Source organism: Miscanthus floridulus, chromosome 5 (genome assembly GCF_019320115.1).
Source record: "Miscanthus floridulus cultivar M001 chromosome 5, ASM1932011v1, whole genome shotgun sequence".
Taxonomy (NCBI): domain Eukaryota; kingdom Viridiplantae; phylum Streptophyta; class Magnoliopsida; order Poales; family Poaceae; genus Miscanthus; species Miscanthus floridulus.
Genome location: NC_089584.1, coordinates 91,902,209 through 91,920,739, shown reverse-complemented (window position 1 = coordinate 91,920,739; position 18,531 = coordinate 91,902,209).

Sequence of the window (18,531 nt, the reverse complement as noted above, 5' to 3'; positions counted from 1 at the left end):
CTCGTAATTTAGTTACAGCCATGGGCCAACCAGTTTTCTAGTTTCCCACAATGGGGTACACATTCGCTGAAATAATGTACTTCTAGCTTGTCCAGGTATTGGGTGATTTATGTGACACCGAGTGTAAGAGGTTTTAGGGCCATACTGGTGACCCTCCTGAATACCCACTAAATCTGGTAGGGCAGGGTCGGTAGTGAATGAATCACTACCGCTTACATTTGCTGAGGGAGTGAGCCAGGCCGAGTACTCGACCTCAGTGTCAGATCACTCACCTACATCAGCTGGGGTGATAGTACGTTGAGTTTTGAACCATTGGGCCCCACGGTTCCCATTGTTGCACGGATGGATTCCTTCTCGGTGAAGCTGAGGCATCAGTTTCGGTGGCTCGTTTCCCCATGCATTTTTCTTAGAAGGCATCCCATTGGAGATCATGGGGACATGGCTTAGCCTTAACTGGCGCTCCCACTCGGAGAGACTATTAGAATTCCATTGACCATGCGTGTCCCTTGCCTATAAAAATAGGGGAAACAAAGGAGAGTTAGTAAGTCTATGCTATAGCTTATGTATTCTTACCTTCCATCATTTGCTATGGTTTCCCCTAAGCTTTTGTTTGTCATCCATGGCCAGTGACAAGTGTGCCAGTGAGCGTTTCCATCGGGTGCTGAGGTTTTGAGCAGTGCAGCTAAATATTCCCAAGTATTGAGGAGCCAGTATGTTGCCATTCGAGTACCAAGAGCATTTCTTGGGTGCCGAGAATCTTCTTCCTGGCGTGTATTTAGTGGTTGCGCATCATTAAGTTCTAGTCGTAGAATAATAATACGGATAGGGTAATTGCACCACCATCTCTCGCGCGTCGCTATGTGTGGGGGTATGACCCCCGATACCCGCAAGGCTGTACATGGGCTGAGCTGTTAGGGGAAGCCCAGCCCATAAGACCACGCATGGGGTCGCACCACTAGTCGAGGCCCAGCTTACAAGACAATGCCGTGTAAGGTACAGTGCAGGTCAGCGTGCCTCATAGGACTGCGTAAAGATCCTCGGTGATCTAGGAAATCTGCTCGGATATGCTAGATTTCGTAATATTTGTAACTTCCTATCTTGTAAACCGATCAAGATAGAAACAACTGATCTGTAACCCTACCCCTAGGCTATATAAGGTGAGTAGGGACCCCGCTCGTTTTCATCTAATCATACACAATAAAATCCACAAAGACATAGGACATAGCATATTACGTCAAGCTGATGGCTTGAACCTGCCTAATCGTTGTCTCTTACGTTCTGTGTCACCATCCGGTTTCCTCACGTGCACCTCCACCAATTCATCTACTACCATGGGCATACCCCTCGGTAGACTACCAACCAGATTTCATCAACACTATGCTAGTTGGTTTTTAGGGTGACCCGATGCGAGTCATTTCTTAACAAACACTAAGGGCGTCACGTTTTTCTTCAAGACCCGTTAAGTAACTTGATCCTGAATTTTTGTGAGCTTCATTAGTGGAAAGAACAAGGTCATTGTCTTGGAGCCCTGAGGCCAATATAGCAGTGTCCTGAGTCGGGAACCATTGTGGGTGAATAACAAACACATGAGCAGCTGTCGACAGTTGCGCATGTTACTCTTCGAGCTGGTAATGGGTAGAATGAGTGAGCGTCCACGTCCTAATGAATAGGGGCAACACGACAAAGCCTGAACAACATGGGCACATCATAAAACTCTTTTTCTAGATTCTAGGAGCTCGTAATTTAGTTATAGCCATGGGCCAAGCAGTTTTCTAGTTTCCCACAATGGGGTACACATTCGCTGAAATAATGTACTTCTAGCTTGTCCAAGTATTGGGTGATTTATGTGACACCGAGTGTAAGAGGTTTTAGGGCCATACTGGTGACCCTCCTGAATACCCCACTAAATCTGGTAGGGCAGGGTCGGTAGTGAATGAATCACTACCGCTTACATTTGCTGAGGGAGTGAGCCAGGCCGAGTACTCGACCTCAGTGTCAGATCACTCACCTACATCGGCTCAGGTGATAGTACGTTGAGTTTTGAACCATTGGGCCCCACAGTTCCCATTGTTGCGCGGATGGATTCCTTCTCGGTGAAGCTGAGGCATCAGTTTTGGTGGCTCGTTTCCCCATGCATTTTTCTTAGAAGGCATCCCATCGGAGATCGTGGGGACATGGCTTAGCCTTAACTGGCGCTCCCACTCGGAGAGACTATTAGAATTCCATTGGCCATGCGCGTCCCTTGCCTATAAAAATAGGGGAAACAAAGGAGAGTTAGTAAGTCTGTGCTATAGCTTATGTATTCTTACCTTCCATCATTTGCTATGGTTTCCCCTGAGCTTTTGTTTGTCATCCATGGCCAGTGACAAGTGTGCGAGGGCGGAGATGGAGGATGGGGCCATCGGGAAGCACGTGTTCCAGGGCCCTATTCTTCTCTGTGAGGAGTTGGTGTGACTTGGGTAAGCATAGATCCATCCCTTGGCCTTGTCGGGAAGAAAGGCGATTTGAGCCAGTCATCTACTGCAGGGCAATCTTGATGGTGCGTTGTGCTCCAAGGCCCCCCATTGATGAGGGTGCTCCATCATCATTGTAGCTTCTGTCAAGGCAAGGCGGCAATGAAGGTGGTGTCCTTGCCATAGTGTAAGAGGCCAACATGACACGTGAAGCCCTTCATGAAGTCACTCAGGAGGAGAGGCATCTGAGAGAGTATATCTCAGTCGCTAAAGCGACACTCGACGTCGTGAATGGAGAGGCGGCTAAGGCTAAGGCCATAGTGGCGGCAACCCAGGCGGAGCTTGCTGGTGAGTTGGATTCTGTTTCCTTTGAGATTCATTCAATCTGCATCTTGATGGGGGGTAGCTCTGAGTTTTACCCTTCTTCTTCTTCCTAGGTGTTTGGGAGCGGTTGGCTGCTGCACAAGCTGAGGTGGCAGGGCTACGATGGGCCAACATGGATCTGGCCAGGCAGTTGGTGGAGGCTACCTGTGGGCAGAACAAAGCGGCCACCTAGGCGCATTCCTCTACTACCCAGGCACAATCCAGCGGTGAGCATTATTCGACACTTCATGATGCGGCGGTTGCCGCAGTCACGTTGGTGCTGGCGGTGGGGATGAGCATTATTCCTGACCGGCTCCGCTGCCTCCCGACGCAGATCAGGGAGGTGGTGGCTCATGGCGTTTGCCATGGGGCCACATGAGCCTTGACTATGACCCATCTCTGTCTTCGACACAGGATGGATCTACATAGGGTGGCATCCGGGTTAGTTGCCGAATTTAGTGGTAACGTTGTGGCAACAGCCGCCATCATCGACGTGGAGCAGATCATCAAGGACGCCCTCCTTTAGGAGTAGATTGTGTACTTCTTGTAAAAAGAAGGTGTAATAAAGTTGGGATCTTGCAGTTTCTTGGTGTTTTTGCAAGTCGAGACCTCTTTATGTGCTGATTGTGGGCGGTAGTAGCCCTCGAACGCTCAGATGGGTTAGTGTGTTGCATCCGAGAGTTGGAACCACACAACATTCGTCAGGAGCCCATAGGGTGCTATCTATTCGAGTAAGATAGATCATCGGTTCGAGATCGTCTTTTGATTCTAGAACAAGTATTATTGTGCACACGTAGCCCCCGAGCATTTTGACCGAACATTACTCGACTAGTCGTAGCCATTCTTGGGGTGGCCTATCGGTCGGTTAGCGTGGCTATGCCGACATTTGTGCACTAGTGTTGATTATGTGACCCTTTAACGCCTTATTGTGAGGTATTTGAGGGTCGAGATGCTTGGTGGTGTTGCCCCACAGAATTGAGGCTTTATTCCTCAATCATTCCAAGGAGGTGGCTTCCTAAGTTTTAGGGGTGTATGGCCTTAGTTTGGGATGGCCTTTGTTTGGATCAGGGCCGACCCGAATCTAATCATGAGTAGTGTTGTTGACACGTTAAGCCTCAGCCTTATGAATGCATCCAAATGAGGGAATAGGCTTTTTGTCAGTAGTTGGGGCGATGTGCCTGATCTACTCAGAATGGGACAGTGTCTGGTATCATCCATCATGAGTTTATGTTCTGCACTATCTACACACTTTTTCCTTTTTGCCTTTCTTTGTCTTTAGTGTTTGATGCTGGTTTAAGCTATAAACCCTGACTGCCCGGGGTTGTTCATCAAAACGGGATGTCTCGAACGAGTCCACACAAGACCTTGTCAGGTTGCTCGCACCATTTCAAATTCTATGAGACTTCGATCGACAAGAGAAAAAACATAAGCGTGTAATCCGTGAGAGTGTCTCTATAGTTTGCGATCGTGTTAATTGGTCAGCATAACCCATTATAGTAATTACCATGGACACTCATGACTGGATGTTTGAAATAGTCAGCCCCTGAGTGGCCCAGAGAGTTTCTTCTAGGGGCACTCGAGGGGTATTGGTGTGTATATTCTCGCAGAATGTAATACAACGAGAAAAGTAGTGAGGTAAAGATGAAGTTGACATAACTAATGATTGTTGGTTGTCTCTCCAAATGTTGGTGGGCTCTCACTACCAGGATGTGTCTCCAAGAGCAAGAGTCGGTGATAGGGTCAGAGTTGAGGAAGGTGACATCACTGCCCTTGCCTCTGAGATTCGTCGTCATCCTCTTCATGTAGGCAAAGCCTCTCGTCATCAGTAGAGGGCCTGTCCAATTCTGGGTTTCTTACTCAAGCAGCCGATAGGGTGGGAGCAATCGGTCCCTTAGGTTGGAGAGATGTGGTAAGTCGACTGGTGCAGTCATGCAGTTATGCCCTGAGATCAGCTTGTAGAGTTTCTGACTTTTGATTGGTTCAGGAGAGAGTAATGGTTGCACGGGTTTGCCTCGAATGGAGCCGCTTACGATTATTGTTCATCGGGATTCTCTTCTCGATGAGGGAAAAGCAGCGAACCCCGCTTCTTAGCAGGCATTGTCCACTTGATGAAAACATGTGGTTGTAACTAGGAGTCTCCCAATGTAGGGTCGACGCCAGAGTAATCGGTTGTGTGACCCTGTTATCCTTGCCAACTGAGGTGTAGGTTTCATCCTCTCACCAGAGGGGATTGTTTGAGTTTTGACTACTTGTCCGGTGTGGGCTCAGGATTGGAGCCCATCATGGGTGAGGTGACCACATCATCGTCCTGATCTGAATCCAAATTCTTGAGTAGCTGGTCATAGCTATAGAGAAAACGACGAAAAGCCTCTAGATTGATGAGTTCGGATATGTCAGCGTCATCCCCCTAGTCTTGTTGATCAGGGATGTCATCGAGATTGCTCTGATTGGTTAGATTTGGAGGCTGGTCTTCCTTCGTGGGAGGTTCGGTGGGTTCCACCGTAGCCTACGAGAGTGTCTCGCGATGAGTTGTCATCGTTTGTTCCAGTCTCCCTAGAGATTGGGAATCAATGATGGAGATGAGTGGGAGGTGTTTGCTTAGGCTCACAAGGATGTCAAGTATGTCAAAGTGCCAGGAGAGTGAGCCCTAAGCTGGTACCATTCTGTTTATAGAGCCCCAAGACATAAAGAGCCGTTGCGCACTCTCAGGCTGACCAGATGCACTGACCGGACATAGCCCAATGTCTGATCAGCCATCGTCTGGTTGCTCTAATGGCCACCATGTGTCCCCATTTAAACCTCAGCCATCAGATGCCAACAGTCACTTAGCGTTCAACGCGCAGTCAAACAACCGACCGGACACACTACTCTAATGCACCTACGTAGAGCCACGCCATGTCTATTCGATTCCAGTAAGAGTCTAGAGATGTTTTTCATCGATCAAACGCGTCAAGTCACGATTGACCAAACGCGCCCGTGAGTCCGGTCAGGTCCCCACGTCTCTGCCTATGAGAACCCTATCGACATCAATGTACGTCAGCCGTGACCTGACGCAGCCACTGCTTGTCTGGCCACGCGCTGACCCCTGCGTCCGCTTGCTTGAAGAAGTGACCTGACACGTCGATGTAGCGTTTGGTCGCTCCTGACCCTTCTCGGCCGCAGCGCTCGACTTCGCTATAATTGACCGGACACGTCGGGGTGAGTTCGGTCACCCCACGGCCAGCATCCGGTATCTCCTCTTTTTTTCTAAGTCCACAACCACTTAGCCCTTCTTCCAACTTGCTAACCACAAAGTGTAGAACTTGTGTGCATGTGTGTTAGCATTTTTCAAAGCATTTTACAAGGGTCAAAGCTATCACACAAGGTTCCTAAATGCATATGCAAGAATCATGTCACCTAGTGGAACTCGATAAACCATTTAGCCAAATATCTCCCCTTTTTATAGTACGGCTATTGGTCCTAAGTCACTCACAGCCTCTATGGTGTCTTGAGTGCAAAACAAAAACCTATCTTATACCTTTACCTTGATCTTCTCGGTTTTTGTTTTTCTCTTTCTTCTTTTCCAAGTTGAAGCTTGATCATTTTCATTTCATGTCCACCTTCATCACCATGGACCTCTCACTTGCTTCACCACTTGGATTGAACCACCTTATCTAATTTATACACTTAGATCAAAGGTTAGTCCTAAGTTTCATCAATTATCCAAAACCAAACTAGGGCTTTTAATCTCCCCCTTTTTGGTAATTGATGACAACCTATTTACAAAGATATTCAATTAAATCTTTTGGATTCATGTTGCTTGCCCAAGCATATTACCATGTGTAAAGGTTATGGACAAGTTTTATCAATCCAATTTGGTAGTATTAGCTCCCCCTACATATGTGCTAAGAGTTTGGATTTGAAAGCTTACACATATGCATGGATTAGAAGTTTAGGAGAGTAATATTTACCAAATGATGGTAAGGTATAAAGAATGGACCTTTGAAGCGTGATACCAATCGGAGTTGCCATTTGAACACCATCCTTAGCACCAAGATTTGCTAGATATCACTTGAAAAGCAAGGACAAACTAGATACCTCATGAGATCGACATTAGAAGCAAGGTTCTAGTGCCACTTGTAAAAGATCAAGGTATATCTAGATATCCTATGTATGCAGTTTTCATTTCATCAATCATTTCCTATAATCTAGCATACATTACACAAGCACGGATAGGGATTTTTAAGAACTTGTGTTATGCAAGCAAACATATGTAATGCACATTCAAATGCAACATACAAGTTTATGAGCTTGCTCCCCCTACTAGTGTGCTTCAAAATTTTAATTGATCCCCTTCCTTTACTATCTTTAGTTTCTCTCCCCCTTTTATTTATCTTTGGGAATAACTTCTCCCCCTTTGTCATCAATGACCACAAAAGGTGAGCTTAAATTTTAGATAGGTTGTGTGAAACCATGATAAGTGAGGACTATTTTCCCAATTTGGTTCAATCTAGATCATTTGTAAAAGATATTTAACTCGGTTTGATCCAAGGGCAAGCTTCTTCACACCTCCAAATAAGGGTTATTATGCACCATGTTGAGTTAAACACTTATAGCTCATTTTCTAGATTAAACACTATGTTCACAAGCCCACAAACATGTCATATGCTACCACTAGATCATTTAAGGCATATAAGCAATAGCGGTACCATACAAGCATCAAATTTATTTAATTTTCATGAATGAGCCTAAGACATGATAGGAATGATTAGATGCACTAAACAAGTCCTTAGCAAAGGATGAATCACATGTCAATCAACTTTACCTTGCTTTGCTCGAAGGAGAGGCATGTCATATAATGGGGGTGCATCAACACATATTTGAGAAGTCAAGTATGTTCAATTTATTCGCCAAAGGGCACCTAGCTCAAATGGTTAGGTGACCCAGCGGCACTCCTCAGGTCCTAGGTTCGACTCCCCATGGGAGCGAATTTTAGGCTGAGGTTAAAAAAATCACCTCGTCCATCCCCATAACCAAAGCACTAGGGGGCACCAGCCCAATTCTCACTTGGGCGACGGAAAGCCACCGTGTAAGGGTGGGGGCGGGGGTTCGGGGGTTTTCTCGGTCGGGTGAGAAGGTCCTTCTTCTTATTTGTAATGCTGCAGGGGGAGTCTTAACCCCCCGGTCGAGTTTTTCAATTCATTCCTTATCTTGCAAAACCTCTTCGCATCAAGTTGCTTGGTGAAGATATCGGTAAGTTGATCATCGGTGCCTACACTCTCAATCCAAATATCCCCTTTTTGTTGGTGATCTCTTATGAAATGGTGGCGGACATCAATGTGCTTTATTCTTGTATGTTGAACCGGATTGTTGGTGAGCTTGATTCCACTCTTATTGTCACATAGCAATGGCACCTGCTTGAACTTGATTCCAAAATCACTCAAAGTATCCTTCATCCATAGTAATTGTGCACAACAACTACCGTTCGAAATGTACTCCGCTTCAGCGGTTGAAAGTGCTACACTATTTTGCTTCTTTGATGACCAAGACACAAGTGATCTTCCTAATAGTTGGCATATGCCCGATGTGCTCTTTCTCTCAACTTTGCATCGCGCGTAATCGGAGTCCGAATATACAATCAACTCAAATCTTGCTCCTTTGGGATACCACAATCCAATATTTTGTATATGCTTCAAGTACCTCAATATTCTCTTCGTTGCCTTTAAATGACTCTCTCTTAGTGAGGCTTAAAATCTAGCACACATGCATACACTAAACATTACATCCGGTCTTGATGCGATCACATAGAGTAGGCTTTCAATCATAGACCGATACATCTTTTGATCCACCATGGTAAAGAGAGTGGTGTCAACCTTTCCCATCTTGAACCCCTTAGAGAGTAGGAAATCCCTCAATCTCTCATACCATGCTCTTGGTGCTTATTTCAATCCATACAAAGCCTTCTTTAACTTGTAGACATGGTTGTGCTTCTTCTCATCTTCAAAACCGGGAGGTTACTCAATATACACAAGCTCATTGATGTACCCATGGAGAAATGTACTTTTCACATCCATTTAGTATATCTTGATGTCATTGGCATAAGCATAGGCTAACAAGATCCTAGTTGCTTCCAATCTTGCAACCGGGGCATATGTTTCTCCAAAGTCAAGACCTTCAACTTGAGTGTAACCTTGAGCCACTAATCTTGCTTTGTTCCTTACAACTATCCCATCTTGATCTTGCTTGTTGTGAAAGACCTATTTGGTTCCTATCACATTATGATTCTTAGGCCTCTCAACCAACTCCCATACTTGGTTTCTTGTGAAGTTATTTAGCTCTTCATGCATAGCATTCACCCAACAAGGCTTCATCTATCTTCTTAGGTTCAATGGAAGACACAAATGAGATGTAATCACAAAATGATGCCAATCTTGATCTTGTTTGTATACCTCTTGAGATATCCCCAATGATAGAATCCAATGGATGATCTCTTGCAACATTGGTTGGTTGGAGCACACTTGATTGCTTGTATTTGATTAATCACTTGGTTGAGATGATGAACTAGCCACTTGTTGATCTTGCACTTTGTCATCACTAGCACTTGCTTGATCATGATCATGATCATGAGAACCACTAGCTTGCACATTTGAGTTAGAGAGCACTTGATTCTTGTTATCTTCAACATCAATCACCTCTCTAGGTCTTATATTACCAATGTCCATATTCTTCATTATAATGACCAATTGAGTGCCTCTCACATCATTTAGATTCTCATCTTCCTCTTGGGAACCATTGGTTTCATCAAATTCCACATCATGAACATCCTCAAGAGTACCACTAGCCAAATTCCAAACTCTATAAGTCTTGCTAGTAGTGGAGTAACCAAGCAAGAAACCTTCATCACATTTCTTCTCAAACTTGCTCATTCTTGTGCCTTTCTTCAATATATAGCATTTGCAACCAAAAACCTGAAAGTATGCAATGTTGGGCTTTCTTTCATTCAAGAGCTCATAAGGTGTCTTCTCCATCATGGGGTGACAATAGAGTCAGTTGCTATAGTACCAAGCCATGTTGATTGCTTTGGCCCAAAATGAATGACTCACATTGTACTCACTCAACAATGATCTTGCCATGTCAATCAAGGTTCTATTCTTCCTCTCAACTAGACCATTTGATTGAGGAGTGTACTTGGATGAGAATTGATGCCTAATTCCAAACTCATCACAAAGCTCATCAATTCTTATATTCTTGAACTCACTTCCATTGTCACTTCTCACTTTCATGATGGTTATTTTAAATGCATTGTGAATTCTCTTGATGAAAGCTTTGAAGGTTGCAAACACATCACTCTTGTCAATAAGAAAGAACACCCATGTATATCTAGTGAAATCATCCATAGTCACAAATCTATATATCTTTCCACCAATGCTAGTGTAAGTGGTTGGTTCAAACAAATCCATGTGCAACAACTCAAATGCCTTAGATGTACTCATCATGCTCTTTTTAGGATGAGTGTTGCCAACTTGCTTTCCGGCTTAACATGCACTACAAAGCTTATCCTTCTCAAATGTGACATCTTTCAAGCCTCTAACTAGATCATGATTAATCAACTTGTTTAATTGTTTCATTCCAACATGACCAAGCCTTCTATGCCATAACCAACCCATGCTAGACTTAGTGAGCAAACATGTTGACAATTGAGCTTCTGTAGCATTGAAATCAACCAAGTATCAATTCTCATATCTAAAATCCTTTGAATATCAAGTTAGAACCATCTACACTTATGATCTCTACATTATCCATACCAAATATGCACTTGAAACCAAGATCACAAAGTTGAGCTACCGACAATAGGTTGAAGTTTAAGCTCTCAACTAGTAGCACATTGGAAATGCTCAAGTCATTGGATATTACAATCTTACCAAGACCTTTGACCTTGCCTTTGCTATTTTCACCAAATGTGATGCTATCAATCCCATTGCTCTCATTCTCATTTATTGAATTGAACATTCTTGAATCATCGGTCATGTGTTGTGTGCACCCACTATCAAGCACCCAATGCCTTCCTCTGGCTTTATAATTGACCTACAAAATAAGATCAATTCTTTTTAAGTACCCAAACTTTTTTGGGTCCTTGAAGGTTAGTTACCAAAGTCTTTGGTACCCAAATGGCGTTCTTCTTTGGGCCCATAATTGGTGTATCAATGAACTTAGCCTTCACACCATTGGCACCCTTAACAAGCATGTAACAAGAATCAGATTTAATTGAGGATACACTAGGTTGTTTGTTCTTGTTAGTCTTGCAATATTGCTCTATATGCCCAACTTGCTTGCATCTATTACAAAACCAATCATTACCCTTCACAAAGCTAGCTTTGGGAGTGACAAAGGCCACCTTGCCTTTCTTGGGTGTATAGCCCAATCCCTCTTTGTTGAGAGAAAACCTTTGGCTACCCAAGTAGTTTAGCAAGCGGGCATCTCCACCATAGGCATTGACTATGGCACAAGTGAGCTCATTCACCTCCTTCTTGAGGGTCTCATTTTTCACCATTAGTGATGCATCACAAGTGAAACCATCATTCAAAGCTGAAGTAAAAGCAGTAGTGCTATAAGAAGGGTTAGTGGGAGCAACAACAATAGGCATATAAAAGGATTCATCAATAATGTCACATGTTAGTCCCACATCACATGACACAATCACTTGCTCCTTCTTGGCTTCTTCCTCCTTGACTTGCTTGAGGAGAGAGAAGTGAGCCTTTTCAAGCTTAGAGTGAGCTTTGCCAAGCATCTCATGGTCTTCCCTTGGACTCTCATGAGAGACATTTAGCTCATCAAAGGATTCCTCAAGTGATTTGACTTCTTGCGCAATTCTTTGCACTCCTTTCTCTTTATCTCAAAGTAAGTGTGCACTTGCTCACACATGTCCATGAGCTCCTCCTTGGTGTACTCCTCATCATCATCACTCCTACAATCATCACTTTCACAATCATCATCACTCACATCATATTTTACCTTGGTAGGCTTTGCCATGAGACATGTTGATGGAGTGTCGAAGATGGAAAGCTTGTTGTTGATGGCGATGCTTGCTAGTGCTTTCTTGATAGATTTCTTGCCATCATAGCTTCCAAAGATCCATCACTAGAGCCATCACTATCCAAAGATCCATCACTATCCCAAGTGACCACATAGCTTCCACCCTTCTTCTTTTGGAAGGTCATCTTCTTCTCATTCTTCTTGTTTTCTTTCTTGTCCTTCTTATGCTTCTTCTTCTCATCCTCAAAATTGTCACTATTGTAGGGACAATCTGCTACAACGTGATCAGGGCTCTTGCAATTGTAGTATCTCCTCATATATTCTTTGCTCTTGCCGTTGTCTCTTCTCTTTCTTGCGCCATAGCCTTTCTTCATGAATCTTCCAAACTTGCACACAAAGAGAGCCATGACTTCATCATCAATGTCACTAGCATCTTCATTATCACTTGATTCTTCTTTCTTGGACTTGCCCTTGTTCTTGGATGATGAGCTAGCCTTGAATGCCATACTCTTCTTCTTGTCTTCATCTTCTTTCTTGTCATCCTTGTCAACCCCCTCTCTTTCCACACGGTTGTCTCTTGTGTCATGACATCACCTAGTACTTGATCAGGGGTGCGTTCCTTCAATCCTCCTCTAATGATGATCAATCTCAATGTCTCAAATCTAGGAGGTAAGCACATCAAAAACCGATGAGAGACATCATCATCATTGATCTTCTCTCCCAAAGCTTTCAAGTCATTGACAATTACTTGCAATCTATGGCACATTTCCAGAATCCTCTCATCATCCTTCATCTTGAAGCTTGTCAACTTGTCCTTGAGAATGTATATCTTGGTACTCTTTACCGCTGGTGTGTCCTCATAGGTCTCCTCCAATCTCTTCCACACTTCACTAGCTTTCTCACAATCATTGATTTGCTCAAACACCTTGGAATCAATGGCATTGTAGATGGTGTTGAGAGCCATTGTATTGCATTGCTTTGTTGGCCTTGTCGGTGTTGGTGAGATTGTCTAGATCAAGAATCACATAGTCACTCTCGGTCACATCCCACACTTGGTTATTGATTGAACCAAGATACATCTTCATTTTTCTCCTTCAATAATCATAGCATGTGCCATCAAAGAATGGTGGTTTGCCCCCACATGTTTGAACATAACTTGAGCAATAATTTGACACCGGGGTTGTTAAGCCTTCAATCAAACAGTGACCATGGCTCTGATACCACCTAAAAGGTCCTAAATGGCTATAGGGGGGTGAATAGCAAGAGGTTAGTACACTAAATGGCAAAATACAATTTTGCTCTAGCTCTACGAGGGTTGTAAGCCACCTATTTAATAATTCTAGTTGTTATGATCACTAGGCGTAGACAATGGCTATGTCACTACTCACTAAGAGCTCTCAACAAGTCTACATTGAAGAGCTCCACTAGGTGATACTAAACTACCAAGCAAGACAAGCCCTCAAAATTGTCGATGAAATTTGGTCGGCAATCTACCGAGGGGTATGCCCACGGTAGCAGATGAATCGGTGGAGGTGCGCATGAGGAAACTGGATGGTGACATAGAACGTAAGAGAAAACAGCGATTTAGATAGGTTCAGGCGGTCAGCTCGATGTAATACCCTACGTCCTATGTCTTTGTGGATTGTATTGCGTATATTCGATCTGAACGAGGGGGTCCCTACCCGCCTTATATAGCTTGGGGTGTAGGGTTATAGATCAATTATTTCCATTCTAATTGGTTTACTAGATAGGAAGTTATAGATCGTACAATATCTATCATATCTGAGCAGATTTCATAGATCACCAAGAACTTTTATGTTGCCTTGTGAAGCACGTCGTCCTACGACACACTTTGTGTGGCATTGTCTTGCGAGCTGGGCCTCGACTAGTGGTGTGACCCATGCATAGTCTTGTGGGCTGGGCCTCCCATAGTAGCTTGGCCCATGCAGATCTTTGTGGGTACTGAAAGGATCAAGATGCCCAAGAGGGGGGGTGAATTGGGCTAATTCTAAATTTCTTCGCAATAATTAAATTCTATGGTTAGCCCAATTAACCCCTTGTGCCTAGAAAGTGTTCCTAATTGTTCTACCGCACAAAAGACTTGCAACCTAAGTTCCAATCCTACTCTAGCATGGCAATTCTAAGAATGTAAAGACATGAATTGAATTGCTCAAAGTAAATGCTCAAAGTAAATAGAGAGGAAGGAACGCGGCGATGTTTTGCCGAGGTATCGGAGAGTCGCCACTCCCCACTAGTCCTCGTTGGAGCACCCGCGCAAGGGTGTAGCTCCCCCTTGATCTGTGCAAGGATCAAGTGTTCTCTACGGGTTGATTCTTCGATACTCCGTCGCGGTGAATCACCCACAACCGCTCACAACTTGGCTTGGGTCATCCACAAGCTCTCCGGATGATCACCAAGCTCTCAATCACCACCAAGCCATCTAGGTGATGGCGATCACCAAGAGTAACAAGCACGAACTCTCACTTGACCATGACAAGTCTAATGAGAAGGTGGATGCACACTTTGCTACTCTTGATCTTCACTAATGAGGGCTCTCTTTGGGATTCTCAAATCTCAATCACCTCACTAGGACCTTGCTCTTCTTGGCACTCTCTAAGCTGTTTCTCAGCTGTTGAAATGAGCAAAAGTACCCCCCACATGAGCGGAGGTGGTATTTATAACACCGGCTGAAAAATGAACCGTTATGTGCCTCTGTGGGGTGACCGGATGCTCCGGTCATGTTGACCGGACGCACCGGCCAGTATACCCCGAGCTCCAGTGGTTATGAGTTGACCGGACACTAGCAGCGTCTGATCAACACTGACCGGACGCGTCCAGTCACGTTTTCCCCTCACTAGAACCTTACTAATGTCGACCGAATGCTAGACCTCCAGAGTCCGGTCACTTGATGAGCAGCGTTCGGTCAGTAACCGGAACCTGATTAGCATCCGGTCAGCTTTGACCGGATGCGTCCGATCAGGATTCTCCCTCTTTGGGACCTTACTGGAGTCAACCGGATGCTGGACCTCAGCGTCTGGTACCATGACCTCGCAGCGTCCGGTCACTTCCAGACGATTTCACCTTGGTCAAATGAACTGACCGGACTCTGAGCCAGCGTCCGATCAGTATTTGACCCTCCATTCACTTCCAACTCTCGAACATATGTGAATGAAGTTTGCTCCATTGGATCAAAGGGCTGTTATGGAGCTACCTAGTGCTAGTTTAAACAAGTGTGCACCACACCTAACTCACTAGTCTCACCTAGGTCAAGCTACCCATTCATACCCCCCTTAATAGTATGGCCAAAGGAAAATTAAAGTCCTAAACTACTCTAAGTGTCTCTCCAACTCCAATCGACACTTAGAACTAGTCCATCCTTAACCTTGTCATCCATCCTTTGAAAACCGAAATGATTTCCATCGTAGGGGCATGACAACCATGATTGCCCAAATGATCTCCATTACCGTGACCTAACTCAATTGTTTCTACAAAACACATGTTAGTCACAGTAATCACGTATTGTCATTAATCACCGAAACCCAACTAGGGGCCTAGATGCTTTCAATCTTCCCCTTTTTGGTGATTGATGACAATACTACCTCGAGTATGTGAAAGAGATGAGGTTTTTAACATGCTTGGTTCATATAAGCTTTAGGCAATAAGAACAAAGGTGTTAGACAAGCTTATATGACCCAAGCCAACATGATGTACTCAAAAGATATGGAATATGCATGAGTACAAGTAATAAAGCTCATTTGCATCGGAGTAAAGCGCGAAAGCAAAGGCAAATGAGCAAAACACAAGTGATACAACATATAAAGAATTCAAAGTAGAGAACACACATGTCATATATCACAATCACGTAGATATCACTATCACATAGATATAGTAGTAAACATGAATGCATAATGTATCACACACACAAAAGCATAATAGTGTATCTCACAAATAGAAACTCCAAATATAAATAGATAAGCTAATATAATAACTAAGCTCCCCCTAAATAGTCGCTCCCCCTAAGCCTAACATACTTGAACCCTCTCCCCCTTTGGCGTCAAACACCAAAACCTACAGGTCGGTCGGTAGGGCTACAGCGGATGAGCCGGGCGCTGAGGGACGAGGAGCGAGGTGGAACTGGGTGCCATCATCGTCTGATCCAGAGCTCTGGGTTGTCTGACCCTCTGAGGCTGGAAGTGATGCAAAAGCAATCTGGGTTGGATCAGGAACTGGTGCTGCTGTAGGCTAAGCTGGTAAAACTGAAGCAGCTGGCTCTGATGATGCCACTGAAGATGGGAGCATCTCTATCGTCGCTGTGATAGGTGCAGCCATAGAAGGACCTAGAACATGCAGGTATGGAGGAGTGGGTTGCCCTGTCAACTCACTGAAGGAGGCTCCAAGACTCCTAGAGACTGAAGTGTCTGGCTCAAGTAGCGACGATGTATGTGCCAGTGTGAAGCCCGTCTGGAGTGGTGTGAACTATGGGGCTACCACTGGCAAAGCAAACCACTAGGACACTTGCTCTGTAGGAGAAGCATACTATGCTGGTGGCTGTCCTTGACTCTGAAGCCCACTGGGCTGTAACGCTGGAGTCATCGAAGTGGTGGCAGGCTGACCAAGCTAGGGCGAAGCCTGTGGCGGTGGGGCCCCAATCACTGTCACTACGTGCTGCATGAATCTGAGAAGCTGTTGCTGCAAGAGGATCTACTGCTGATGCATGGCCTGCTGCTGCTAATGTAGGGCCTGTGTCTACTGCTGAATAACAAGCTGCTGGCGTTGGAACTCATCCTGTCGAGTCTAGAACTGTGCAAGTGTAGCAGCTATCTCCTGAGCCTGTCTGGCCTGGTCCTGCCTCATCCGCTCAAGTATAGCCAAAAGAGCAAGGTCAGTCTGTGGGGCAGGTGGTGCTGAACTAGAGCTACCGGCCTCTGCATCATGTCATCATGGAGGCATCTGTGGAATGGGTTGGTAATCATCATCAGAACTGTCACTGGGCTCGCTTGTGACCAACCCCTCCTACGGTGCAAGCTCCTCCTCCTCTGTAGCTGCAATACCCCTGATGATCTCATCCTACTGGGCTGCAGTCTCTGGCACCTCTGGACGATGGCGCGGCTGACTCGGTGCCTGTGGTGTACTGTGGCGGATCATCTAAGACAGGTTATAAGCAGGGAACTCTGTCGTGGCACCACTGTACTCAGCAATCATCTCAGGCGACTTAACTAACATAGCTCTGTGGATAAGGAATGTGACCCCATGAGCGTAGGGTAGCTGCCTATGACCTCTGAAGCCCTCAGCTATAGTGTCGGTGTTTTGGACCGGCAGGCCCTCAACCGACTAGTGAAAGTGTACTATGTGCCCCTAATCCCAGATGGTGATGCAAAGAGACACAAGGTTTATACTGGTTCAGGCAATAGGTGCCCTACGTCTAGTCTGAGAGAGCAATCTTGTATTCCTTGCACCGAGGTGCTTGTAGTAGGGGCTTACAAGATGAGCGAGAGAGGGAGCTAGTCCCAGGTCTCTGCGTAGAGTGGCGTGGGTTGCTTGAGATGTTGATCCCTTGCAATGAGGGAGCGTGTGTATTACAGAACATTGTGCATTGCTTGCCTATGTCCGTTCTCTGTGTCTCCTACCTAGAAGCGGCCCTGGTCACTCCCTTTTATAGTTGAAGGGAGGCACAAGGGCGGTACATGTATTTGCTATGTGGCATTTTGTGAGCAGAGGTGGTATGTCTAAGCCCTATAGCTCATCACTATGGTGGCATGGTCGGTGGAGTGGCCCTGTCCTCGATGCACTGGAGTGACACGTCGGTCACGCCTAATTCTGTGCGATGTGGGAGCTCCTGCGGCCTGACACAGGGCATGGCACGTACTGCGGGCGATGCACCGGTCCTAGAGCACTGACAATGTAGAGAGCCGAGGCTCGGTCGATGCAGAGGCTGGACCATCATGGGGGGCTCAACAGGCATGAGTTCCGAGGCTACAGGAGCCCGGAAGTGGATAGCCGAGGCTCGGAGGGAGCAGTTGGTCTTGTACGTTGATTCCGAGGCTACAGGGACCCGGACCTGACTCTCCATGCCACACTGTCCTTGGAGCAGGGGTTAGGTAGCACAGTGCAGCATGGGTGTCAGCCATGGGCACAGTGGCCGGTAACCCCTGCCCCGTCCTGTCCTGGATGGCATGGCATCGATGTGACTCCCATCTCGTCGGCCACTCTGCTGTATCGAGCCGTCGTTCGGCTAACGTCACAGGAGTGGTTGGACGTGTTAGTTGGATGCGACGTCCTCATCCGAGGCCTCATGGTGTGGGGCCTCGAGCAAGGCGGAGAATTGGTACCTCGTCTGAGGCCTTACAGCGTGGGGTCTCGGGCGAGGCGGAGAATCGGTACCTCGTCCGAGGCCTTACGGGCGGGGCCTCAGGTGAGTCAGAGAATTGGTACCTTGTCCGAGGCCTTAGGGCGTGGGGTCTCGGGCGAGGCGGAGAATCGGTACCTCGTCCGAGGCCTTACGGGCGGGGCCTCGGGTGAGTCAGAGAATCGGTACCTCATTCGAGGCCTTTGCGGTTTCATTCTAGGCCGAGCCCGCCTCGGGTGAGCCTGGATACTGTTTGAGGTGGGCCAGGTGGTCCAGCCGGGCCTTGAATAAGGTGGGGGTTTGCCGGTGGTTGTCTCTTGGCTTCATTATTTATAAGGTCTAAGCAATTTTTTTGGT